An 8,632-nucleotide genomic window follows, 5' to 3' on the forward strand; every position below is an offset into this window, starting at 1 on the left:
AACGCTGATTTAACACAAATGACGCCCATATTAAACGTACCAATTTGAACACTTGGAGAGCCTCCAGTTGACAACCCACATAAAAGGGAAATGAGACAAATCGATAAATTCTTTAACTGTTGCATCTCCACGCCAGTGTGTGTTCACCCACTGTATAAAGGAAGTATTTGTCGTTTACACAGTGTTCAATCAAATCCGTAACATATTGAGGCGTTGCTGGAGAATGAGAGCGGCTGCTGCCTGCAGGTGGTTCCTCTATCGCGGACTCCTGCCTCAGTCCCGCTTCTGGAAGAATAATGCAGATTTCTCTCTCTCTCTCTCTCTCTCTCTCTCTCTCTCTCTCTCTCTCTCTCTCTCTCTCTCTCTCTCTCTCTCTCTCTCTCCTGCTCCTATTCGCGCGCCTTCCTATGAGTTGATATTACCTTTACAAACATACAGAACGCTGCATTCACGGTAACTGATGACGAATGACGAAACATGGGTCAGCGGTAACTTTAGCTATAAACTAGTTTAAAACATTTCTACATTTTTGAAAAACCTTTAAACCATTAAACATTATTTGAATTACCGACTCTAAGAATATCGAGTGCTGTACAAGGTGGTGTAACCATTATGTAAAAATATGTAAAAATACTAAAATAGGCTACTGTGCTAGGCCTACTTGAACACATTTTTTTTTTCACATCTCTCAACTAAAGTTTTCAAACATATTTTGAAGTAATCATGCACTAGAATCATGAAGTTTGTGTTTTTTTTCAAAATAAAGTAAAATGTGATCTTGACACACAAACAGGAGGGTCTAAATGGGTCTTTTCTGTGTTGTCGTACTGTATGTAGTCACATGACGGCTCCTACCATGTTGGTTACACCAAACTGACTGCATCCAGAATTGCATACTCTCTTGAGTAGGTAGCCTACTTACTTTGAATAGACTATAATTACTTAATGACCGCTAACAAAGTACGTTATGAATGTAATCCAGACATAGGCTACTACATGCGCCATGTTGTCATTATCATGTGAACTATCAGCGTCCGTTGCGTCGCTTCACTGCCATTCACAAATCCTCTCCCGTGGCCTCATGGGATAGTAAAGTGTCCATCCGATGCACACTTCAGAATCTCACCGGAAGAAGTAGGTCATCCGGGTACTATTTGCCTACACTTTTATGAGTACTGTGAATTAAGACAGACTTCTTTTGTCACATACTGTTTTTCGCCTACTATTTAATAGGAACATTATGCAATTTCGGAAGCTTTGATTTGGCTGACAAAGGTTTTTCAAATATTAATAAGATTTTTAAACAAAATTGCTTCAAAGAAATAATAATAAGAGCATGCCAAGCTACATACCCCATACATTTTTATTGTCAATAATTTCAGCATTTTATTTATTAAAGGAGAACTCGGCAACTCTAGCGAACTCTAGTTACTTCTTCGCTGATTTTCCTTTTTGTTGTCGCATGTTTTCCCCACAAGCTCCCCCTACAGCTGTGGTGGGGCGTATATGTCACAACACGGTCGTAAAAAACTCACTTGCGGCGGCCTCCTCCCCCTCTCTACCGCTGCTCGTGTGCGTTTGTTATGATCGGAGCAAGCCAACTGTATCGTGTAGAGCTATGTCTACCGAGGTGGGTAAAATCTGGTAATACATCATACATGCATGTGTGTTAATGTCGAATTGCCGTAAAGCAATTTGTGTTTCGCGCTCGCGCTCGTTCTCGTTCTCGCTTCTCACGAGACTTCCTATTTCTGTCTTGCCGGGACGGTAGTGCCCAAGTTGCAAGGTTGGTTTTCCACCTGGGAACGCTGGGGGGAGCGGGGAAAGTCACCAATATCACCAGAACAGGTTGTTTAACCATCCAAATGATTTCTAGACAGTTTTATTAAGTTAAAAAAGTTACCAAGTTCTCCTTTAATTTTTTTTTTCGAACTCTGGGCATAAACCACTTTTTATTTTATTTTAAGCCCAACAAATATATAAAAGAAAGAAAGAAAGAAAGAAAGAAAGAAAGAAAGAAAGAAAGAAAGAAAGAAAGAAAGAAAGAAAGAAAGAAAGAAAGAAAGAAAGAAAGAAAGAAAGAAAGTGGTTAGTTTTTAGTTAGTAATTTATCCAGTTGAAAATGGACTTGGCTGATAGATATTCTGGTCCATTTCCCCTTTTAAAATGTGATGACTCACTCAATGAGAACAGGCGATCATAAATGAATGAATATTTTATAGTCATACAAAAAGTGCTAAATGAGACAGATTTTATTTTACCATCCATATAGGCTAAATATAGAGAATATCTCCATGGAAGTACTGCAGTGTATGTAAAGAGGGCTGTATCTAGGTATTCTGGGCCTCTTACTTTTTCATAATAAAATTAGAATTTATTGTGAGCCCCATAAAATTAGAAATTGGATCTGTGCGCCCTTGAGTCATTCCCACCATTCACCCCACTCGCTATATATCCTGTTCTAGAATACTGGACTTCCTAGATTTTGGCCAAATCTCTGATGTATAGAAGTTGCATTGCATTCAGGACCATGGACAGGTCCCTCTCACCTCCTCAAAAACAAATGACATGAAAAGTGACCTGATTTGATGAGCCGAACATATAGCCACACTTCGTTATTTCTCTGGATGTCCATATCTGTGATGAAACAAAGTCATTCAAACTACAACTCTTTGTGCCATAGTTTTGCAGTGTACATCACAGCACGCTAAACCCCTGATTGCTTTCATTGCTGAATATATAATGGCAATGAATCTACTAAAACTGCACACAGATATCTGATTGGATTTTGGAAACGGTTCTGTTTGCCTCCACCTCCTTTTAGCACAGACCACAAGCAACACCTTAATCATCATCTCTTACAGCTCCCCAACTTCCATGTCCCAGTTTCATTCCCCTCGGCCCAAGCTCCATACTGCATGAGTTGCTAAAACAAGATCCCAGGCTGCAAGGTCTTCCAGAGTTAAATTGCAAATATAAAACCGGAGCTCACTCAAGTGATAAATGGAAAATTAAATATTTCATGATGAAAAAATGACAATGTGTTTATCTAAAGAAAGGTGAGGATAACCATAACCCAAGAGGGGGCTTTTAACCACATTTAATCATCCAGGCTCAGGTACAGTAACTTCTAACCACAAGCATATTTTAACTTCAATCAGTATGGCTAAAATTCCCCGGAAGATCTTATGTCTGAACTGAAAGACAGTTTAATGTAACATGCTGAATCTCTGTAAACAATGCTGTTTAGTCATCAAGCCACACAAACTATACCATGTTTGCCCAATATATGTCTTTGTAGAATTATGAATGACAAGCAAAAACTTAGTCTAAACTATAATTTGATCCATTTAAGCTTTAGTATATGTTGTTGTGCATGACACATTCATGCTCTCGATTTCTCTCTCTGTGTCTTCTAGCACTCTTCAATGTCCTTTCTCATGCTCATGGCTGTTTATCAAGTGGGTCGTCCTCACATTAACACATTACTGCTCTATTCTCTCTTCTCCTCTTAGATAAGCCACCGTGAATCTACCCATATATGAGTAGAAAGGTCATGGAGTGGGCAAGGAGATTGGCTGCAGGACTAATGGCCATTTCGCATGGACCTAAGTGTGACACACTGACAGAAGTTCACATGATATAGCATGATTTAGCCTATAGCTATATCACAGGCTAGTGTGTTTGTCTTTCTGGCTTCGCTTTAGAAAATTTTACACAAGGCATACATTGAACATGATATTGCACAGTTTGCTGGTTATTATTTTCAAAAGAAATCAGGATTCTTTGATGAATAGAAAGTTCAAAAGAACAGGATTTATTTGAAATATAAATCTTTTGTAACACACAAACACACACACATACACACACACACACACACACACAATATATATATATATATATATATATATATATATATATATATATATATATATATATATATATATATATATATATATTAGGGTGCATCAAATTTGAATGGAAAATTTTAATTTCAAAATATCAATTTGGCTGGCATTGCATTTTTAATATTCAACGATATTATTGATCTGCCTTATTAGGGTAGACAATGATGCAATTTTCTTCTAGAAACAAACTATGTTGTATTATTTTCATTTTTTCAATGTGAAGCTGCTTTGATACAATCTGTATTGTAAAAAGCGCTATATAAATAAAGGTGACTTGACTTGACTTGACTTGTTCCAATTAACATAAAAATGACTTTTGAAAAGTTTTGAGGGATTCCATTGAGATTTAGGGGTGCCACCTAACACATGAACTTTGGCGAAATTTCGAAAAATGTGCAATTTTTAGTCTAATTGCCAAAAGGTTGACCTGGAAATGTTGAGTACAGTGAACTTTTATACAGTAACATGTTCTATAGGGTTATCAAAGTAAAAGTGGTTTGTTTGAACCCTTTGGGCAACTTGGGCATTTCTCAGAATTCAACTTTCAAGATTGTCCATTCAGTTGTCCTATAGACAAAATGAATGGAGGTCAATGGGACATGTTCACGTGGCCTTACCCTGTTAATTTACTGTAACAACTACAATGCTACTCTCAATACACATGAGACATCTACAGTGGGGAGAACAAGTATTTGATACACAGCAGATTTATTAGGTTTTCCCACTTACAAAGCATGTAGAAGTCTGTCATTTTGATCTCTAAAGTTGACTCTTCAACTGTGAGTGACAGAATCTAAAACAGAAATCCAGAAAATCACATTGTATGATTTTTAAGTAATTAATTTGCATTTTATTGCATGACATAAGTATTTGATACATCAGAAAAGCAGAACTTTGGTACAGAAACCTTTGTTTGCAATTACAGTGATAATACGTTTCCTGTAGTTATTGACCAGGTTTGCACACACTGCAGGAATTTTGGCCCTCTCCTTCATACAGACCTTCTCCAGATCCTTCAGGTTTCGGGGCTGTCGCTGGGCAATACAGACTTTCAGCTCCCTCCAAACATTTTGTATTGGGTTCAGGTCTGGAGGCTGGCTAGGCCACTCCAGGAACTTAAGATGCTTCTTACGGAGCTACTCATTAGTTGCCCTGGCTGTGTGTTTCGGGTCGTTGTCATGCTGGAAGACCCAGCCACGACCCATCTTTAATGCTCTTACTGAGGGAAGGAGGTTGTTGGCCAAGATCTTGCGATACATGGCCCCATCCATCCTCTCCTCAATACGGTGCAGTTGTCCTGTCCCCTTTGCAGAAAAGCATTCCCAAAAAATGATGTTTCCACCTCCATGCTTCACGGTTGGGATGGTGTTTTTGGGGTTGTACTCATCCTTCTTCTTCCTCCAAACACGGCGAGTGGAGTTTAGAGCAAAAAGCTCTATTTTTGTCTCATCAGACCACATGACCTTCTCCCATTCCTCCTCTGGATCATCCAGATGGTCATTGGCAAACTTCAGACGGCCCTGGACATGCGCTGGCTTGAGCAGGAGGACCTTGCGTGCGCTGCAGGATTTTAATCCACGACCGCATAGTGTGTTACTAATGGTTTTCTTTGAGACTGTGGTCCCAGCTCTCTTCAGGTCATTGACCAGGTCCTTCCATGTAGTTCTGGGCTGATCCCTCACCTTCCTCATGATCATTGATGCCCCACGAGGTGAGATCTTGCATGGTGCCCCAGACCGAGGGAGACTGACCGTCACCTTATTGCATTTTCTAATAATCGCACCCATCCTAGCATCCTAGCCTTGTGCTTGTCTACAATTTTATTCCTGTCCTGTCCTGTCAATTTTATGTCCTTACACAGCTCTCTGGTCTTGGCCATTGTGGAGAGGTTGGAGTCTGTTTGATTGAGTGAGTAGACGGGTGTCTTTTATACCGGTTCTGAATTTTTGTTTTAGATACCGTCTCTCACAGTTGAAGTGTGCCTATGATAAAAATTACAGACCTCTACATGCTTTGTAAGTGGGAAAACCTGCAAAATCGCCAGTGTATCAAATACTTGTTCTCCTCACTGTATACTCTGAATATGACATTGTCCACTCTAGAATACTGTTGATGTTAAGCTTAATAGCTTAGCTAACATAGATAGCTAACTGTGGTTAGCAAACTGTTGCTAGCTAACGTTAGCTAGATGTAATGAGCACCAAATACCTATAAATATGACTTAAATGACTTATGATAAATAAGTATACAAACACACAATTACAGATATGATAATAATTATGTAATAATACATACCCAACACAGAAAGAGCACCTCAAATAGAAAGATCACCTCAGTTTTCTTGAGCTGTAGTATTGTTTACCTCAGATCTCTATTGTGACCATTGAGCACTGTTAAGCACTTTATCCAACAAAAACAGATGTGTGGTGGCACCCCTAAATCATCATGTACTGGAAAAATATTTTGCATGTGTTGTTTCTACATATATTGGAAATTTTTTAGCATCCAGCCATATCAAAATTCAAGAATTGTGTTTTTTGATGCACCCTAATATATATATATATATATATATATATATATATATATATATATATATATATATATATATATATATATATATATATATATATATATAATACCAGTCAAAAGTTTGGAAACATTCTTATTTTTTATGTTTTTGAAATAAGTATCTAATGCTCATCAAGCCAGCATTTATTTGATAAAACAAAAAACAACAACAACAACAACAACAACAACAACAAAAAACAGAAAAACATTAATATTAATATTAGTAATATTAGAAAAATATGATTACAATTTAAAATAATGGTTTTCTATTTTAATATACTTTAAAAAATAATTTAATTTATTTCTGTGATGCAAAGCTGAATTTTCATCAGCCATTACTCCAGTCTTCAAACAATATAAATCTTTACTATCACTTTTTATCAATTTAAAACATCCTTACTGAAAAAAAGTATTCATTTCTTTCAAAAAAAGAAAGAAAAAGACGTTATTCTTTTTTAAATAAATGCTGTTCTTTTTAAACTTTTTATTCATCAAAGAATCCTGAAAAAAGTATCACAGGTTATAAAAAAATATTAAGCAGCACAACTTTTTCCAACATTGATAATAAATCAGAATATTAGAATGATTTGTGAAGACTGGAGTAATAATATATATATATATATATATATATATATATATATATATATATATATATATATATATATATATATATAATTTTATTTTTATTTTTCACAATATTACAGTTTTATTCTGTATAATAAATGAAGCATAAGAGACTTCTTTCAAAAACATTAAAAATAGTAATGTTTCCAAATCTTTGATAATTCAGCATTTGGTAATATTTAAGCATATGGACCTCCCCCCATATATGTGTGCTGTAGACTGCAGCTGCTCTAATCCATGGTGACATGACATTGAGGCCATAATCAGCAGTGTCACCCATGCAACATGCAGCCATACTGGTCAGAAAGAAAGCGACAGTGAATTGGGGTTTAGAGGAAGTGATGGAGAATGAAAAAGACAAAAAGAGGGAGAAAAAATGAGCTCTCATCATCCATTTCCTCCACACATTATTCCGTCTCATTCCTCCCCTATCCAGTTCTGTCATGCCTCCATTTGAAAGATGGCAGCCGTTTCAAACACCAAGACCAAATTTATGCACACACTATATATTGTGCGCACAAACTCAATATCAATCCTTATCATCAGTCTCAGCTCATGATAAAATTTGACCACTATGAATTCACTCATGCGTGGATAAGAAACAATGACACTGTAAAATTCTGCATTGGAAACATTGCTTCAAATATTTTTTTCCAGTGCCACCCGTTCTGATTTACAGAAACACCTTTGAATTAAATATTGCCAGTTTATCATAAATACCTAATGACATCAGCCATATTAACATCAGCTAAAGAAATGTAACTATACACTCTTAGAGGAAATAGTTCTATATAGAACCTTAATGGGTCCTGTCAGGCACTTCATAGAACCTATGCCTGTTGCACATTGTACGATTTTTGGCTGTCCCAGACGAAATTAAGATGACCAATCACGGCGATTTCTGTGGTCATGGCTCCTAAACTGTGCATGGTCCTACATCGTACAGTGAGAGAGGTTCAAAGACGGCCGTTGTCATGGTCTTGCGGCCAAAGAAAGCCTGCAATAATTTTCTGACAGTGTCTCAAAGTGCTGCGTCCCGAAATCATATACTTTCTTGAATAAGTACTTATTTTGAATAAGTAATTACTTCACGACTGCTAAAAAGAAGTATGTTGTAGTATGAATGGGTGTAGTATGAATGAAATCCAGACATACTATGCTGTCATTATCATGTGACCTACCAGCATCAGTGCATGGCTTTATTGCCATTCATAAATCCTCTCCTGGGGCCTCATGCGATAGTAAAGTGTCCATCGTATGCACACTTCAGAATCTCAACTTTTATGAGTACTGTGAATTTGGATATAGCCTACTACTTTTGTCACATACTATTTTTTGGCCTACACAGTAGGAAAGTATGTGATTTCTGATGCAGCCAGTGTGTTTGCTGCTAGGACCTACGTCTACTAACTAGCCAATAAAAATGCAACATGAAATGGCGTATTGATCAATGTGACATTACGCTAAAACTTAAAGGGTACATACAGTATCATGAAAATCTGACTTTTTCCATGTTTAAATGTTATAATCGG

The sequence above is a fragment of the Scardinius erythrophthalmus genome (assembly GCF_964197995.2).
Source record: "Scardinius erythrophthalmus genome assembly, chromosome: 13".
In the NCBI taxonomy this organism is placed as follows: Eukaryota; Metazoa; Chordata; class Actinopteri; order Cypriniformes; family Leuciscidae; genus Scardinius; species Scardinius erythrophthalmus.